The 19,781-nt window shown below is 35.0% G+C and overlaps 1 long non-coding RNA gene across 1 annotated transcript in view; it reads right to left on the bottom strand.

Moving 5' to 3' along the window:
* The window catches only part of LOC141553319 (uncharacterized), a 245,794-nt gene extending 226,797 nt beyond the window's left edge, over window positions 1-18,997 (bottom strand). The window contains exon 1 of the long non-coding RNA XR_012485394.1: window positions 18,583-18,997. This is a non-coding gene — a long non-coding RNA (uncharacterized LOC141553319). The remainder of the gene's footprint in view (window positions 1-18,582) is intronic.
* Between the last annotated feature and the right edge of the window lie 784 nt (window positions 18,998-19,781).

The raw sequence follows: 19,781 nt of genomic DNA, 5'->3' as shown, positions 1-19,781 counted from the left end.
AGTCATTTAATCTCCACATGTATGTTTCCTCAACTATAAAATGTTAATAAAAATAGCTCCTTTCTCAAAAGGCTGTTGTGAGGATCAAATGAGATAATAAGACTGACCACAGTTCCTGGGCACTAATAGGAACTATATAAATGTAAAATTATAGAAATATATATAAATGTATATTCCTTTCTCTTTCTTTCCCTTGTAGTTAATCAACAAGTATTTATTAATACTTGTTATATGCCAGGCATTAGTTTGTAAGAATGTGCTGAAAGAGAAAGGAAGAAACAAAAAAATGAATTTATTCATGAAATTGTTGGTTTCTTTCCTTTTGATTCTAAACTTCAGACTTTGCTCTGGGCCTTGGTTCTCCCTAACTTAAAGACTTCTTAACTTTTTTCAGTGTGTCTCATAGACCCAGTAGTGTCCCTGTAAATGTTTATAACTAGATCTTTAGGAAAACTTACATTGTTGTTGATGGTATTTAATTTTCTTAGTCATATCTGACCCTCGCTGGGGTTTTCTTAGCAGAGATATTGGCATTTGACATTTCTTTCTCCAGATCTTTTTATAGAGAAAACTGAGGCAAACAGGATTAAAAATGACTTGACCAGGCTCACATAGCTAGTCTGCATTTGGATTTAAATTCATGAAGAGAAGTCTCTAATTCTAAACCCAGTGTTCTGCCAGCTGCCTGAAACTTCTATTTATTTATCTATTTATCATCTATCTACATATAGAATACAAGAATGTGTTTGTATGATATATATGTATATACATATAATGTATATGTATGTCTATTCATAAACATTTACCCTTTAAAGTTAATCTGCATAATTAATGTTTTATATCAATTTATTAAATTTAAATAATTATAAAAAATGTCAAGCCTTGATTTGTAGCAGGTTGGTTTTTTTTTTGCAAATTTCTGAGATGTAAATGCTCATACTAAAAATTTATCAGTAAGCTTTTACAAGCCATTTGGAACTAGTTTCATAACATTAGCATGCATGGACCTCTTTGGTCTGATAAAGGCTATGGACTCCTTTTCAAGATGATGCCTTTAATTGAAAGAAATGAGAAATTTCATTTCAAGGTTAGTGAAAACAAAGTTGTAATTTTTTCCTATCCAAGTTCATATTCCCTTTGAAATCTACCTATAGATCTCTTTAACCCAGGTCTTAGTAATTTCTAAATATTAAACTATATTGGAGAAATATTCTTTTGGGGAAAAAATTACATAAGAATGGGAATTCTGTTATATTGGTATAAAAACAAAAGAGGGGTTTACCATTTTGACAGGCTGCTAAAAAAAAATTCCCAGAACACATTTTCCATGTTTTATGTGATTAACTGTTACAACTCTGGTTATACACAGATGAAGTTTGCTGTATATATAAATGAGGAAATTAATGTTATAACTATAGGTATAGATGGAATTTTGAGTGGAGCACTTGAAGTGATACAGAAAAATAACAGAACAGTAGGGACATATTCAGAGAATTAGAGACCTTCCCTGCTTTCTAATTCTTTGCACATAGGAAGGAAGGGTAGTCTAAAGTACTATGGGTTTTGTTTGGCTTTGGAACCTTCATATGTGAGAAAATTTTGATTCATGAAGAAACCTTAAGCATTTCCTGCTCTTATTGTTCACTCTAGAAGACACAAGAAGTGTTTTCAGATGTTCCTCTTAGAGAACCTTTTTGAGTCTAGTGTTTCTCTCATCACTTGTTGTGAAGAAAGAACAATTAAGTAACATTTTATATGTCTACATAATATCAAATAGAGTTATTTTATTAAAAAAAATCAGGCAACATAGTAATTTAGTATTGGACAGTCAAAACAATAACAAAACCTTCAAATAAACTTAGATATTTTATAATGAATAAAACTTTAAAAACATCTAGAACCTTTATACACAGATATAAAACTAAAACATGTAAAATTTGAGAAGTCTGTATAACATTGTAGGCTGTATAGCACTATAATATGGTTTTTAAAATGTTAGATACTGATGTACCTTATACATAACCATTTTCATTGAAATATAGTATCTCCAGGAGGCAGTATAGCTCAATGGAGAAGTCGGAGGACTGGATCCAAATACTAGTTCTATAATTTTTTACTTGTTTGTTCTTGGTCAAGTCACTCTGGAGCTGTCGCCTCTTTTGTAAGATTGTGGTGTGGGAAGGGAGGGAATTTGAATAAATGAGTACTATCCATACATCTATGAGTCATAGACATAAATCCTGCTCATAGAATATATATATATATATATATATATATATATATATATATATATATATATATATATATATATACATACATATATATATACATATATATATGCTTCAAGCCATATACTAATCTGGTTTCCCAATATTTATATTTTAAAAGGTTCCCATACTACAAATACTGAAATTGTTATTGTTAGTTTAAAAATAATACTACTTCAAGGACAAGAGGTAATTGTAACCTTTGAATGCCTGTTCAATAGTTTCATGAGTTTTTGCAGCCAAAAGTATTTCATCACCTGTTGTCCAGCTCTCTGATGATGAGCCTCTGTGACCTTAGATGGACTACTCTTTGAATGACAGAAACAGGCTATTACCAGAGCCAAATTCAAGGCTTTTACAGCTTGGTAGGACCTGTCAGAGCTTGAATTCTTTGGCTTAGCCTTTGAGAATTTATGCTTACCTTCATGGCACACCAAGGCAATAGCCCATGTTTATACAGCTTAAAATTACAATAAGACTTTGGGTACTTTATGTATTCATTAGATTGTAAGCTTCTTGAGAGTAGGGATTACTTTCCTCAAATCCTTTGACATAAATAGTAAAAGGATTAGTGTCCCCATTTTCTGAATTAGGAGAAAAGCTACAGAACGTAAATTGACTTGTCCAGTATCACAGAATTTGAATATCATAGTGACTACCAGTATCTTCTGAAGCAGTACCCTAAAGGGTAGATGTTTGCTAAGAATTTTCCTGGAGCTATCTCCTTTCTTTTGGAGAAAATAAATAACTATTTATTTATATATTATATATACATCCATATATATATAATATATTTATAACTACATATATATATGTGTGTGTGTGTGTGTGTGTGTATGATTTATAGATATAGATAGTCCATTCTTTGTACCATCTAGCAATTTAGTTTTGCTTTCATTCATGTATCACAAAATCCCAGAGTAGGAAAAGGCTATTTCCAACTGAATCCTTTCTATTGTACAAAAGAAAAAAAATATTTATACTTAGCTTAAGGATCTCCAAGGAAAGGGATCCTATTAAATATAGTTCTAATTATGAAGTTTTTTTGTTTTTTTGTAACCCACCATTAAGTCACTATCTTGCCTCTGTAGTTCCCATCTATTGCTTCTAGTTCAAGCAGTAAAAAAAAAAAAAAATAAAATCTTATCATTCTTCCAGGTGACTACTTCAAATGCTAAAAATAGGTACTATAAGTTTTCTTCTCTAGGTTAATCGGGACTAATTAAAATGTAGCTAATATTACTGGCAGCTATTTTAGGATGCGTATTGTGGATATTGTTTCTCCCTTCTTTGTTAAAAATATTCAGCAAGTCATCTACACTTTCTTGCTTAATTTTTTTGACTTATATTTTTAAAGTAACTAGTTAGGAATGCATTGCATGGCTATATTATAGAAAAAGATATTGCATATAGAGATCCAAAATATTACTGGCCTTATTTCACAGCATTCCCTAATCAATTGAATGAATTGACTTGAGATTAGTGCAAAACAAACAAATAATAATCATATTCATAATAAAATAATTTGGTGTATTTCAAAGTCTTCTCATCATATCCCAAATCCAAATAATCTTGAAATGTACATATGTTGAAATGTCAAGCAATCAATTAATCAACAGCAATTTGTGAAGTACTATCTATGCAGCATATACTGAGCAGGGTGCTATTGATAAAAGACAAAATAAAATAATACAAAGATAAAAATAAGTAAATAAGCCCTCAAGAAGCTTATTTTGTTCCAAGAAATACAACATTTACAAATATAAATGTAACATTCTCTCTGGGCACATTACCAAATGTATTGGAGGGTCAGGTCTCCAGAAGGTAGGTCATTCTTTGTTAGTTTAGGATTCTAGAAAAGCTTGAGAGTTTGGGGTTTTCTAATATATTTATTCACAAGCAATTACCTCTGGTAGTTTCCACTGATCATCAATTAGTTATTTAGTTTTTAGAAAGCATGAAAGTAAGTAGCTGCAGCAAAGATAATTGTTATGGACATATCCTTTCTCCTCACTCCTCCATCCCCCTACTCTTGCCAAACCTTCATCTTTTGAACATGCAATTCCCTGGAAATAATGGGACCAAACTAAGTACATGTGGTCAGAGGATGAGCTCACCTCTGGGATCCTGGAAATCCTTTTCTCCCTTCACAAAGTCCTCATGATCTTTCTCTTAGATTTAGCTCTCTACTGGACTCCAAGGATTTGTACCCTTGAAGAGTCCTGAAAATACTACTCTTTAATGCATTAAATTTTTGTAATCAAGGTCCCTTCTCAGTTCTTAATGCAAATTCTTCTGGTGGGAACTCTAAGGTTATCTGGTTAATGATAGTGATGGGAGGAGAGAAATTCTATGTTCTATCTGTCCCTTTAAAGATCTTCAACATGGATTCAACCAACAACTGATTGGATGATCTGTGTGATTTAAAATTGCTTTACTTAACACTTCCTAGTTGTGTGACCCTAGGCAAGTCACTTAACCTCAGTTGCCTCAGCAAAAATAAAAAATAAATAAATAAAATAAAACAAAACTACTTTACAAATCTCAGAAATATGCCTGATTTTTCTAGCCAAATGGTATTATCTTCGAAAAAAATGTTCAAAACCACTTAAGGTTTCCCAGAATGAGTAAGGACTTTTTTCAAGATTAATATATACTTTTGATTAATTCAATAATTTATTTGAGAAGTTTAGGCTTTCTATTTTTTTCCTTAATTAGGGAAAGTTTATACTGGACACCTTACATAATTAAATACAGAATTTAGTCAAAGTAAACTTAGAGAAGTTACACTAGCACCTTGTGTAGGAAACTGAGCTTAGAACTGAGCTTTGAAAGAGGATAGGGCTTTAAAATGTAGAAGGGAAAAGCTGATATATTCCAGCATAAATGTGTAGAAATGGGATCTGGATTGTTGTGGTATAGATGAAATAGTAAGTCAGTTTGTCTGGAATGATCACTGAATGAAAGAAGTTAATGGGCTAATTATCCTTGAACCACATGGTGAAGGGCTTTATATTTAGTTTCCATTTTATCCTAAAAGCATTAGGGAACCACTGAAAATATTTGTCAAAGAAAATGATGTGGTTGGCAGCATACTTGATAGCTCTAAGGAAATAGAATTACAGAGGGAGGTAGAAATTAGTAGCCTACTGCAATAGTCCAGACTTGAAGTGATAAAGGTTTGTTGTGAGTGGAAATGAAGAGACAAAAGCAAGAGGTACTACAGCAGCAGAATAAATAAAACTTGGTGGTTGACTAAATATGGGCCATAGAGGGGGAGAATGAAGAGGTGAATCTGATTCCAAGATTCATACCTACCTAACAGAGAAAATGATGAAAGAAAAAAAAAGAGAAAAAAAGAAGATTTTGAAGGAAAGGTAAAGTTCCATTTTGGACCTGTGGAATGATATATATATATATATATATATATATATATATATATATATATATATATATATATATATATATTTATTTAAAATAATTTTTTATTATATATATTTTTATAATATTATCCCTTGTATTCATTTTTCCAAATTATCCCCCCTCCCTCTACTCCCTCCCCCCGATGACAGGCAATCCCATACATTTTACTTGTGTTACAATATAACCTAGATACAATACATGTGTGTAAATACCATTTTCTTGTTGCACAATAAGCATTAGATTCCGAAGGTACATGTAACCTGGGCAAACAGATATTAGTGCTAACAATTTACATTCATTTCCCAGTGTTTCTTCTCTGGGTGTAGCTACCTCTGTCCAGGAATGAGATATATTTAAAGGATATCCATTAGTAATTGGTAATGCTTTCATCCATCTACTCCTTTTCATTTTCATTCCACATTCCTTATTTCAGCCCTTCATATTGTCTGCACTATTTTGATAGCTCAATAAATGGTCTCTCACCTTTCATCTGTTGCCCTCAAATCAATCTAATACATAGCTATCAGATTAATTTTCCTAGAGCTATCACTTCTTCTCACAAAAAATTTCCAATAATTATAATCTACATTTATAAAGCAGTTTTACAAAGGTCTACAAAGAGATTTTCTCATGACAACATTGTAAGGTGGTCAGAATAAAGGAAGGCATTCAAGACCTTCCAAATTATGACCTCAGTAATTCTTTCCTGATTTATTTCCCACTACTACCCTACATGTGATCTCTATTCAGGCCAAACTAGACTACTTATTTCCTTTAAGGTTCCTTCCTACAAGGTTTTATGCATATTATTCCTCCTGCCCAGAATGCATTTTTTTTTTCTCATTTTCTACTCTCATCTTCAGTTCCTCTTGTTGAAATCTTACTTGTCTTTTCATGTTTAGATCAAAGATCACTTCATCCATGGGGACTTCTTTGATACTAACTAATAAGGTCCCAATGTGAATTCCTAATGAATTGTTTCTTTCTAATTGGAATCATTCTCTGTGTCACATAATAGTTATGTCTATTTATCTGTGTTGTTATTGTTCAGTTGTATCAATCATGTTTGACTCTTCAGGATTCCATTTGGTATTTACTTGGCAAAGATAGTGGAGTGGTTTGCCATTTCCTTCTCCAGTTTATTTTATAAATTAGGAAACACTGGGGCTCAAGGGCACAGAGCTAGTAAGTGTCTAAAGACAGATTTGAATTCATGAAGGTGAGTCTTCTGAATCTACAATGTGTGGTTCTACTAATTTCTACTAAAAGACTGCACATGTTTGTTTTTTTTTTTCTTTTCTTTTTTGTATACCCCATACTTCTTGTACAGTGCCCTGAATGCAGTAGGTACAGTGCTCTGAATGTAGTAACTAAGAAATTATTGAAATGAATTAGCCCTGCTTCCTTCCATTTGCCACACTTGGCCTGGTTGGCTCATTCACAGACTTCTTAATGTGTATTTCAGTGAAAAAGTCCTAACCTCAAATTACTATTAAAGGAAGGGTGGCTGGTGATTATTTATCTTTGTCTTCCCATGTCAAAGATCTCCAAGGCTGCCTGCACTGATAGACTATATCTTTGTTAACTTCCCTTTCCAGTGGTGGATAGATAAAGTCAAGCACCTACTAATGTACCCGATTTGGGTCCAGATAAATAGAGGCCTGGTGATATAAAAGCACAGCCATTAGCACCCTCGCTTTGGCAGGAAAAGTCTGAGCAATTAATCATGTTCTCCTTTATAATCTGAAACTTCAATTATCCCTGTTTAACTGGAGCTCAGCTTGTCCCACGCCTGCTGAAGTGACGCAGCCTTCTATTAGCCCAGATACAGAGAAGGGCACAGAGTCTATATTGACTAAGAAAAGCTGCTGTTGTCGGCAAGGGAAATGACACCACCTTAGAAGCATTTTATCACAAAGTGTGTACCGACGTCTGAAAACTCCCTCATTGACACGTCCATAGCCCCTCACTTCTCTTTCCCTCACCCCCATCTTACTAAGGTGCCAGCCTGCTAGCTAGCTCTTGCTTTCTCCAGGCTGAAGCACAGGGCCATTTTTAGATGATGTCAGCAGGCTGATAAGCAGGCCTATGTTAGGAGGATGCTGATTGTGGTCAGGAACTACAGTGGAGTTTTTTGGGGAACTGTTGCTAACTTAGGCTAGGGTGGCAGTAGGGGGTAACTAAGACATTCATTTTTTTTTTTTTTTTTTTTGCTAGTGTCTACCTCAGGGAAACGTGTGATTCCTTTGGATGATAAACCTAAAAATCAGAATGAAGATTCTGTCACAACTTTGGCTCTAACAAAATTTCAGAATCAAAAGACCCATCTACATGTGAATGAAAGATATTTTCTTAAACAAGTCCTTCTGTAAGGACTTTAATGACTTTAACTAAAGTCTTTTGGGCAGCCTATCCTACTTTGGAACAAGTTTAATGGTTGACATTTTTTTTTTTACTCCTTGCCTCAAGACAAAAATTGCCTCTTTGCACTTCCAACACATTCCTCCTAGTTTTTATTCTTGAGTTCAAATAGCACAAATCTAATCCCTTTTGTATATGTTAGCTAAATACCTCTTATATCTTCCCATTTTTCCCTCTCTTAGTCTTCTCTGGACTAGGTATTTTCTTTAGATCTTATATTAGTCTTCTATTTTACCACTCTACTCTCTTGCTGTCTACATGTCTGTACCTTGGTTGAAGTTATTTCTTCCACTTCATGTCTATCCCTTCACCTTCATTCCACAACCATCTAAGCAGATTTTCATCCATCAGGGCCCATTTAAATTCTTTCTCCTTAAAGATTCCTCAGAACCCAGTCATTATCTTTTTTCCACTAAACTCATAACACTAAGTGGCTTTCCAATTTGGTAATCAGTACTATATAGTTTGGGAGTCTTCTTACCTGTGATCTAGGCAAATCACTTGAGCTTCATTTTCCTCATCTATAAAACTGGGGATAATATTTGTATCTGTATACAATTACTACAATTCAATGTTATTAAATTCATGTTGTTATTTAACTTTTTATGTATTATTGCATTATTTTTAAATCATATGTTAAGTTTCTGAGAAGTAAAGCACATGTCATTTAATTTTTGTTTTGTATAGATGAAAGATCATTTAGCATATTAGCATTGTGTTCTATTCCCTACTCCCCAAAAATTGTTTTCTTATCAAGGATGTTTATTCAGTCATATCTGGTTCTTAGTAACTCCTTGAGCTGTCCTGTTAATGGGATTTTGGCAAAGATATTAGAGTTATTTGTCATTTTCCTTTTCCAGTGGATTAAGGCAAACAAATGTTAAGTGACTTGCTCAGGATCACACAAACTAATATGTGCCTGAGATTGGATATGAACTTAGATATTTTTCTTGACTCTGAGTCCAGCATTCTATTCACTGAGCCATCTAACTGTCTCATCAAAGATGTTAATGCCTCTGATTTTCTATCACTGGAATAGTGGCTCTAAAGTTCTACAACTAGAATCATGCTTTTGATATTGATTTGTCCATTTATTGATCCATCTGTTGATGGATTTTTATCAAATCTTTTAACAAATATCTTCCATGTGCAAGGCATTGTGTATAATGATGTCAATCAGAACCTAATAGGAGTCAGGTTGTGTTGATTTGATCAAAAGTATTTTTTTCTATTTTTGGAGCACCAGACTTGGGTTCCTTAAATACTAAGAAGTTTATCAAACAAAAGAAGTTCATTTTATGCTTCATTTAATGATATGAAGAAAACAAAGAAGGCTTATGGTATCACTAGAAAAGATAACCTTGTGGAATATTCTTCCCAAATCATCTAAAAGAGTGAAGAAGCATTTTTTGATTTTCAATTATTTTCCATGTTGAGGGGGGAGGTGGAATGAATATTGAAATTAGTACTCTATAGCATTATTACCTTAGGGCAGATTTGTAGTGGGAAATGATACAGAGCTTTTAGCCACTGGATTGAATGTACAGATAGACTATCAAATGACAAAACTGGGAAAGATTGGTCACTGAATCCTGTGTACTTTTTTTTTAAATCCAGAGCAATTTAATAGGCATAAATTCAAAGTTCTGTGCTTGAATGTAAAACAAAAACAACAACCTCACAAGTACAGGATGAGGAAGGCATGCCTAGACAACATCTGTGACAAAGATCTGGAAGTTTTATTGGTCTGTAGGCTCAATATGAGTCAACAGTGTGACATGGAAGCTAAAAAGCTAATGTTACACTAGGCAGCATTATATGAAGTATGATGTCCAGAAAGAAGGAAGGGTCAGTTCTGCTCTGGTCAGGTCATATTTGTAATACTACATTCACTTCTGGTTACCACTTTTAAAGACATTAATGAGCTCCACCTTTTCTTAATGTTTTTATTACTATTAAGGACATTACCAAACTCCTTGTCACCAAGGCTCAAAACTCCTAGTATAATCCTAAATTCTTTACTCTTTCAACCCTCATATCCAAATAGTGGTCAAATCCTGGTATTTCTACCTTTACAATATTTCATATATAGAAGCTTTTCTTTCCCCCAAAACTGCCACCAACCTGGTGCAAATCCTTATTCTCACACCTGGATAGTTGGTTTCTCAGCTTCCAATTTCTCCCACTTCCATTAGTCCTCCACAGTTATTAAATTGATCTTCAAAAGAAAAAAAAAATGATGAGCTGACTGTTATCACCTCCTTCCCTCAATTAAATAAATTCTAATGATTGCATATTGCTTCTGGTGTCAAAAACAAAATCTTCTATTTGAATTTTAAAATCCTTCATAGCCTGATCTCTTCTTACATCTTTAGTTTTGTTATACCTTATTCTATTCTATGTATTTTGCCCTTCATGAACACTAGCTGCTCCTAGCTATTGCTCTTCCTATAACTAGACACTCTATATACTAATTATTTCATTAGCTTTCATTCATGACTTCAACAGTCTTCATTTTTATTTTCATCTCCTGACTTTCAAGATTTCCTTCAAATCTCAGCTTAAATACTTCTGTAGAAACCTTTCCCAGTCCTCCTTAATCTTATTGCTATTCCTTTCAGACTACCTTCAGTAATTCTATGTGTGGGTGTGTTTATTTTTCATATGATTTTTTTTATGTACCTTCTATTATCCTGAGAACTTTCTAAGAGAAGACTTTTTTTCATCTTCCTTTCCCTTTTTTTATATCCCCAAGTGCTTAGCATAGTGCTTGGCACATAGTAGATTGGCACATTGTGGACATTTAAGAAATTTAGTTGATTTTTAGTTGATTGACTAACTAGATGCAGCAAATATAGAAGAGAGAGCAATGAGAATGATGAGAGAACTAGAGATTATCGTAAAAGAATGAAACGACCCAGAATGTAAAGATTAGAGAAAATTTAGGAAAGCATTTTAGTTATCTATGTCTAAGTATTTGAATTGCTGTCGTGGACAAAGGGGATTAGTCATGCTCCATCTGGTTTTCAGGGCCAGAGCAAGGGACAATTGGTAAAAGTTCCAAAAAAGTAAATATTGCCTTGACTTAAGGAAATAAATTCTGAAGTTGAATGGAATTGGTTCTTTGGAAGTCAGGGAGGGGATTTCTCTTCATTGGAAGGCCTTCAATGATTTCCAACAAAGGTTATTGAGTACATTTTAGTGGAGATTCTTTCTTAAGAATAGATTGAGCTAGATGAGCACTGATATCCTAGTACATTTCCTTCCTCCTATCTTGAGAGGAGATCACTAAATGTTTGTTGGTTGATTGCTATCCCTTCTGAGTCAGATTTTGTGGTTCTTTAAGTAAACTGTCCAGTTGGCTAGCTTTCTCAATGTCATGTAGCAGAACCAGTTTTAGAATTGGTCATCTTTCATTCTAAATCAAGCCTCTAGAATGCTTCAATAGGAAAATAGCCATTATTCCACAAATTATATATATATATATATATATTTGAATCCAGACTTGGAAGAATCATTGTTTAAAATAATGGCATGCATTTTATTAAAAATTATCAAACAAAGAATTTGGCCTTCCTGTCTGCTAACTTTTGATGTGTTGAAAGTAAAAATGCTTGCAAAACAAATGAATTAGATTGGAGAGCACCAGTTTATCTGAATATAGATGGACATTAGCCAAATTGCCGCTTTCTTTTAATAGCAGTTTCATTCTTATATTTAATAATGGTAGCTCACCCACAGCCTTGCATCCTGGAGTTTGTTTTATTAAGGAATGTTTGGAACTAAACAGTTGCTCCATTAATTCCTTTAAATTGGCAACAGGTGATCTTAAAGACTTGTGGACTTAATTTGAAAATGTGAGCCAAAATTTTAGCATGCAAAGTTACAGAACTCATGCAATGCTTTAAGCCCATATTGCTTTCCTCCCTTCTGTCTTGGGGGTATGTTCCTTTCATCCCTCTTTTCCATGACCTTTTCCTCCCTTACGTCTTTCTATTAGGATCAAAATTTTACCTTTCTTCTTTATTCCTTTAGCCTAGCTACGAAAATGTCAGGCTATGTGCCTATGACTCAAAGGCAATTGTGCAGTTGCCCCCTAAGGAATTTCTTGTACTTGGCCCTTCTCCTGAGTTTTCTTGTCAATTCATTTTCATAGGACTCCATGTGAAGAGCTAGGGGTGAACTTGCCACAGGCAGATGCTAACATCTGTTAAGCTCTATGAAGGAGGAGGTCTGACTTTCAGGGAAGGTAGAGATGTAAATATATATATATATATATATATATATATATATATATATATATATATATGTGTGTGTGTGTGTGTGTGTGTGTGTATACATACATATATATATATATATATATATATATATATATATATATATATACAAATCTAGCTTTTTAAAAAATTAACATGCTTTGACAAAAAAAAACAAAAAACATTTAAAGTCTAATTGGCCATCTTAATACCACTGAGTAAATATTATTAGAAAGTAGTTCATATTTAACAGGATTTTTAGATTCTAGGGAAGAACACTAACAAGTAAGATCTGGTTAGTATCTGGGGCATAAAAGGGAAATGACAGCTTCCTCAGAATCTTAAATATGGCAAGAATCTTAAATATGGCCTTCCTCCTCTCTTTATGGAATTGTCTTGTCAATGGAACCGGATATGGAGATTCCAGTGGTCTCAGTGTCTCTAAGTATGAGATCAAGTCTCCATGTGGGTAATTTATAACTCTAGGTGATTATGAAACCATGTCAGTACAGCAAAAGGCAGGGACCAATCAAGTCCTTTAGGGGTAGTTTCATTGCCTTTTACTGAAAACTAATCAATATTAGGAAGTGATGTGGTATGTAGGCCTAATTCATATTGTTTGTGGGAATGGGATAAAAGAGTGTGTGAAGCATAAGAATGGATGATAGATATTAGTCCTGTCACATACCAGCCCATGGTGGTAAGGCCTAAGTATTTTCCAGAGAAAAAGTATAATTGGAAAATGTTTAATGAAACAAATAAAAATACAATAAAACATAGATAAAATTACACTTTAAAACTAAGTCAATATGTGGCCTGCAAGGATCATTGGTTTAGATTAGTGGCCCTAGTTCTATTTGAGTTTGATGCCTCTATTCTAGATGACTTTTCACCATTTAAAAGCTTTCAGGATTATCCTCCTATCTTGGGCATCAAACTAGGGAAAAAGAAGAAAAAAGTTATTTTGTATCCCCTTCAAACCTCCACCACTCCTAAGGAGTCATCATAATGAGAGAGATAGAAACAGACAGACAGACAAACAGACACACACACACACACACACACACACACACACAGGAAAGACAGAGAGAGAGAGAGAGAGAGAGAGAGAGAGAGAGAGAGAGAGAGAGAGAGAGAGAGAGAGAGAGAGAGAGACAGAGAGACAGAGAGAGACAGAGACAGAGACAAAGACAGAGACAGAAACAGATACAAAGAGACAGAGACAAAGACAGAGACAGAGACAAAGACAGAGACAGAAACAGATACAAAGAGACAGAATCAGAGAGAGACAGAGAGAGAGAAAAGAGAGACAGAGAGAAAGACACACAGAAAGAGACAAACAGAGAGAGAGAACATAGGGAACAAAAGTCAGAGGTCTTAAGTTTTTCTTCTGATCTTTAAAAGAAACAAGTTTAAGGTTTCAGTAGACTGAGCAATGTGGTTGGTGATTTCTTCTTTTACTGTAAGGTAGTGAGAGTGAACAAGAGCAGCTTCAGAAACATCAGACATTTCTGGAACAATCAACAATTTATCATGTATCAAGGACATATGATGTGACATGACAAGGACATATGTAGTCAAATGATTAAGAGATCATAAGCTTCTTGCATGAAATCTGTTCTGGGATCTAAATTGTTATAGAGCCTCTCCTTGTATCACTTATCCACTCAGTATTTCTTAGTCTACCCACTATAACCTCCCCTGTCTGGGTACTCAATCAGACAGATGATACTAAATATTTTCCTTTCTAGAGATCTCTGCTAAAGTTCTTCCCCCTACTTCTCCAATGGTTAAAGAACTCTTCATCATCTTTGTGCAATCATTCAAGATTGCCACCAAATGAGCTAAGGGACATTCTTTTTTATCATGTAAATTCACAATCACCATAATTATTCAAAGAAAGTGTCACTTTCCCCATGACATCAGAAAGTAGGGCATCTATCAATTCTACCCCATGTTCTCCCAAGCCTTCTATGTAAAGAAAATATCTAAATAACTCTAGGGGAGAAGACATCTTCCAGTTGAAGAAGGATCTGAGACATTTTCATCAGAATATACAGGACCCATAAAGTGAGAAGGGATATTGAAGCCTAGGTAGGGGAAGGGTATCCAACCATGATCGTCAGGCTAAAAGTGAGGAAATTGTCGTTTCAAAAGCCCATTTCCATGTTCAATAGTGCTAGTTTTCTAAGAATTGTATGGGGGGGATTGATGTGATAACAATGAATCCAATCTGAGACCTTCTCTACTAAAAAGCCAATCTTCTGATCAGAGGATCAATACAAGGTAGTTATGGTAGGGGAGGGCACATACTGAAGGGGACTATGTTCTGTGAGAACTTTGATGATTTCTGCCAATATAGGATATTTGACTGGAATAACTTAGCCATAGGTATCAATTTCAGTAAGAAAAATCTCTTGCTCTGATATTATGGAAGAGAGGCACTATAATAAATTTGCTAGTTGAAGGTAGGTTGGGGACCACATGGGGTCATGTTATATTGGTCTTTTGGATGTAGATATGCTTATTGGCTAAAAGAAGATAGGTAGAAATAGTTGCCTCATCCTTTCTTGGGAGAATTATGTTGTACTGTGCCTACTACAACATAGCACCATTTCTCTTTCTATCTCATGTCTAATTTCATAATGGAGTCACTCTCCAACTCATAAGGTCATTCACCACCTTGCCTAGTTCAACAAAAGGTGTATATGTATGATGTTTCTAATGGGCATTGACATATTCTATAAACAAAGTTGATGGAATGATAGATATTAGCAAAATTTCTCTTTGATCCCAAATGGGAGAACTTTTGATTGTCCAATCTAGCTTTTCTAGTCTCTAGACCTTTCTGCCAGATCCATAGCCATTGTTGGAGGATCAATGCAGGTAAAACCTGATCTGCCTCACTATTTCTTTCTGTAATTTTCACATGCTAGCAATGCAGCCTGGCTTAGCCCACTGAAAGCACTCAACAGGATTTCCATTTTTCAGAGGATCCTCAGTTCCTATGTCACTGACTACTTATGTTTAGTTTTGTGTGGAGCTGAGATATTAGTAAACCAAATAAAATGAAATTCTTCAGGGAGTCAGATCACCATAGGAAGGAGCCCATTCATCTAGCAGAGGAGGTAAAGTGTCTAAATTGGAGTATTTAGTGTTTAGCAGAGTTATAATGTGTTCATTAAGTGTCCTAATACTCTAGGAACCTGAGTAAGTTTTTTTCTTGAATGTATCATTTTTCTATTTAACTATAAAGGTCTCATGTGCTGATCTTCTGGTTAAAAGGCCAATCTTGTATTGCTTAACTTGTAATAGGCAACTGTGGATGAAGGGAGATAATAGGGCCTCGATGTAAGAGAGCAACTGCTCTTTATGCAATAGCAAATGGCTGCTTGGGGAAACTTTTTGCTCAAGAAACCTAGGTAGTGATTGTGAGTTTAGCACAACCTTAGGTGTAAGGCTCAATTCCATCTTATTTTTGTGAACCCCTCCTCAGAGTCATGAGGGCTCAAGGTGAGAGACTGTTGGGAAGCCTGCTTTATATCTTCTAGGGCTATAGTTCATTGTGGGCTCCATTTAAAAGAGACAAGCTTGCTGGAGACTCAATAAATGGGAACCATTAGGATAGCCAAATAAGAACTGTAGGTTCTCTTTAACCCCAAAAGTTTTAAAGCCCTTTAATTTTATTTTTGAATTGCTGGGGGGGCAACTAGGCGCAGTGGATAGAGCACCAGCCTTGAATTCAGGAGGACCTGAGTTCAAATCTGGCCTCAGACACTTAACACTTCCTATCTGTGTGACCCTGGGCAAGTCACGTAACCCCAGCCTCAGGGAAAAAAAAAAGAATTAAAAGAATTGCTGGAAAGTGAGGATGAATAGCGTATTCTGAGCTGTATCCATAATCATCTGGGTTCTTCCCATCCATTGTATCCCCCCTAAATGTTATTGAGCTGTTTAGACCCTAGATTTTCTTGTTATTAATTTTTCATTCTTTTTTCCTTATAGGAATCACCATCTAATTCAGTGTACCACTTTGGCATCATCTAACATAGTGAACATTATGTCATCAATGTCCAATGTTCTCAAGAAGGGAAGCCTCTTTTATATCTAGGATAACATACAATGTGAGGGTAGTACAGGTTGCCCCTGGGAAAGGACTATACTCCTTCCCAGGTAAAAGCAAACTGTTCCCAACTAAACTGGGTTATAGTAAAAAAGGAAAAAAGACATTGGAAAGTTTGATAAATCTTTCCATTCACCCTGGACCACACTATCTAGTCTACCATATTAACAAGGTCAAGAATAGATAATTTTTTCCTTATTTGATATTTTATTTTTCCCAGTTACATACAAAATAATTTTAACATTTGTTTTTAAAACTTTGAATTCCAAATTTTCTTCCTTTCTACCTCTCCATCTCCACCCCTATCATTGAGAAGACATATGAAAAATTATGCAAAACCTTTCCATAAAAATCATGTAAAAGAAAAAATATATTCCACCTACCAAAAAAAAACCTCAAGTAAAATAAAGTTTAAAAAGTATGTTTCAATCTATATTCAGATATAATCAGTTCTGTCTCTGGGTATGAATAATATTTTTCATCACAATTTCTTCAGAGTTGTCTTGGATCATTGGATTGCTGAGAATAGCAAAGTCTTTATAGATGATTATCTTTTATTGTTGGCATAATGATTTTCTTTAGTACAAGCTGTCAGGTGCCATCCATTGATGGTATTGAATGTTAGTAAGAGGAGTTGGTATAGCAAAATATTATAGTTTCATTTATCTTCATAACCAGGGATGGAAATTTATTTTGCTACCTCCTTCAAAAGATACGTTTTCTGATGTTAATTACATTGCTTATTTGGGTAACTCCATCTCCATTTTACCTTATCCAGAATGACCTTGCTAATAGGAAAAATCTTGAAGAGAACTCATAATGTCCATTCACATTACTTCTGGTGATTAGTCACCACCACTGATTCACACAGGTATTCTATACACATGAAGAAAGATGTTCCTCTAGTGGTCTGTCCTCTGAGGCTCATTTTGGAACTCAGTGACTCTTTTTGTAACTATTTGGAATCCCCTTATATGATAATAACCTGAAAATCAGTGCCTAGAAGTTCCTTGTATTATTATTAGCCCTCTTGCTGCTTTCCAGGTTAATATAACTCAGGCATATGGTTTCTCATCTTAACAACCTATAGTTAAAATGATCTAAGGCTCAGGGGAATCTCAGCCATGGCCCTAGATAGACTCATTTGCCAAAATTCTCAAATTTAAACACAAAATTTTAAATCACTTAAGGCTGCCAAATGGTGTGACAACTTTAAGAGAAGTCTTAAACTTGGGAAATATTGAAAGGCTGTTGTTACCTATAGTCTATCATAATACATTTTCATTGAAATTCCCATAAATTGCTGATCATTTGCTTTATCAAATCCATATTTCATAAACCTTACTGTTATAGAAGGTCATCAACCTCTGCTTTTCTGGTGGGATGTATATGGGGGTTATAGAGCCTCTTTCCATCACCCTCAGAGAACCCTTTTGCATTCATAGCTGTATTTTCCTTGACCTAGTCTCCTACTCAAATTTCATCATTTGATCTGCACACACCTGCACAGTTGTGTTGTGAGGAAGACTGATAAGCTAAAGCCTGGTGTCATTTGGGTGAGGATTCCCCCAAGAGTGGAAATCTAATTGCCCCAGACGCAGACTAGTCATAAAGTGTGGTTGGCCATAGAAGGGCTAGATAGATCCAATCTATCACAACCATTCTCTTTAGGAACTTCACTTGTTACCTCAGAGATTCCCTCACACACACACCCAAACCAGGTGCTCATTTTTATGGGAGCAGCTTTGAGTAATTCCGCATTTTAGCCACCTAAAAACAAAGCAACAAAAAGGAAAACAAAAAAGGACAAATGGTAATCCCCATCTGGATCCTCTAATTGATTTAGTTGACTATGTAGAAGTAAATCCTCATAGACCTCTCTTAAGCCCATGGAACTCTGCTGAAGAGAAATTCTCTTAATTGGCTCCATTAGACTATGCCCTCAGGGACTATTGCTCCAGTTATTCATCAGGTTACTCTTTGAACTTTTCTTATTACCTCAAAAGTTCCTGGGTGGTAAAACTGGCTCACCCCCTGCTCCATCAGTGGAGGAAAGCATTCCAATAATAAAGTTAGCCCAGGGCTATCTTACCACCAGTTGCAGTTCCCAATCTCTTCTTGACTTCCACTCTCCTGTATTATGACTGATTTCAGCAGGAGGAGGAAATACAGCTTTTGAATCAGAAATCTTCTTTCCATCCCCAGACCCATGGGATCTTTAGGTCCACAAACTCCATCAGAAGAGCTCCCTTCTTAAACTTTATTAATTTCACTTTGGTCTTCAATGAAGAGTCCTTAACAGAGATGAGAGCTCTGTAGTTACTGAATTTGTTCTTGTTTCAGTCATGTGTGACTTTTTGTGACCCCATTTGGGGTTTCCTTAGTGAAGATAATTTTCAGTATTGTTATGCTGACAGAATAGCTTCTGCAGAATGGCTAACAATTACTAAAGAATGCTGGACCTTGTCTCTATACCCTTTTTGTCAGTTTCCTCTAGTACCCTTTGAGCCAATTGCTCCACATCAATGGGAGCTTGTTCTCTACTCTGTTGGGAGAGTCTCAATACATGAACAGGAAGGCCCTAGCTACTGGATGACACTGTGGCATATCCAGTCATATCAGTTTGTCCAGAGACTACCAGGAAGCTTCAGCAAGGGAAACAGGGGCTAATGAGGCATCAAGAACATGGAAAATTGATCCATGTTGTCAAGTCACCCAAGGAGAGAAGGAGAATTCTAAGCCATTGTGTCCTTAGTCTTATTAACAAAGTGTACCAAATCCAAAGGATAGGTGTGGTTGAAAGAAGACTCAAAACTATGTTATGTGATGATTGTTTCAAAGAATTGGGAATTCTGTTTGAAGATGACTAGTCATGGTATTGTAATGGAGGAGGGCAAAGTCTTAAATATATGAAAAATAGGTTGGAATTGTTCTGTTTAGCATCTATAGATAGATCTAGGAATCATAGACAGACAATAGAGAGAGATTGGTTTAGGATCAGTATAAAGAAAAAACTTTTTAATTATTAAAACTATCCTGAAATTAGATAAACTCTTTCAGATGAAATTGAGTTCTTTGTCACTGGAGTTCTTGAAGAGAAAGGTGGACAAATCCTCTTTGGGGATGTTATGGATGGGAAATATATCTTGGTTAAGGATTGGACCATATGACTTCTGAGTTTCCTTAAATATTATTATATAATGACTCTTGGAAGAGTTGACAATGACTTATAATGACTTTCCAGTTCCCTTTCTGAGTCATAATTGATTGAGTTAGTTATAGGGTAAAATA

This window comes from Sminthopsis crassicaudata, chromosome 2 (assembly GCF_048593235.1).
Source record: "Sminthopsis crassicaudata isolate SCR6 chromosome 2, ASM4859323v1, whole genome shotgun sequence".
Classification (NCBI taxonomy): Eukaryota; Metazoa; Chordata; class Mammalia; order Dasyuromorphia; family Dasyuridae; genus Sminthopsis; species Sminthopsis crassicaudata.
The sequence above is the reverse complement of the archived record's forward strand: the minus strand, read 5'-3'. Positions and strand labels throughout refer to the sequence as shown.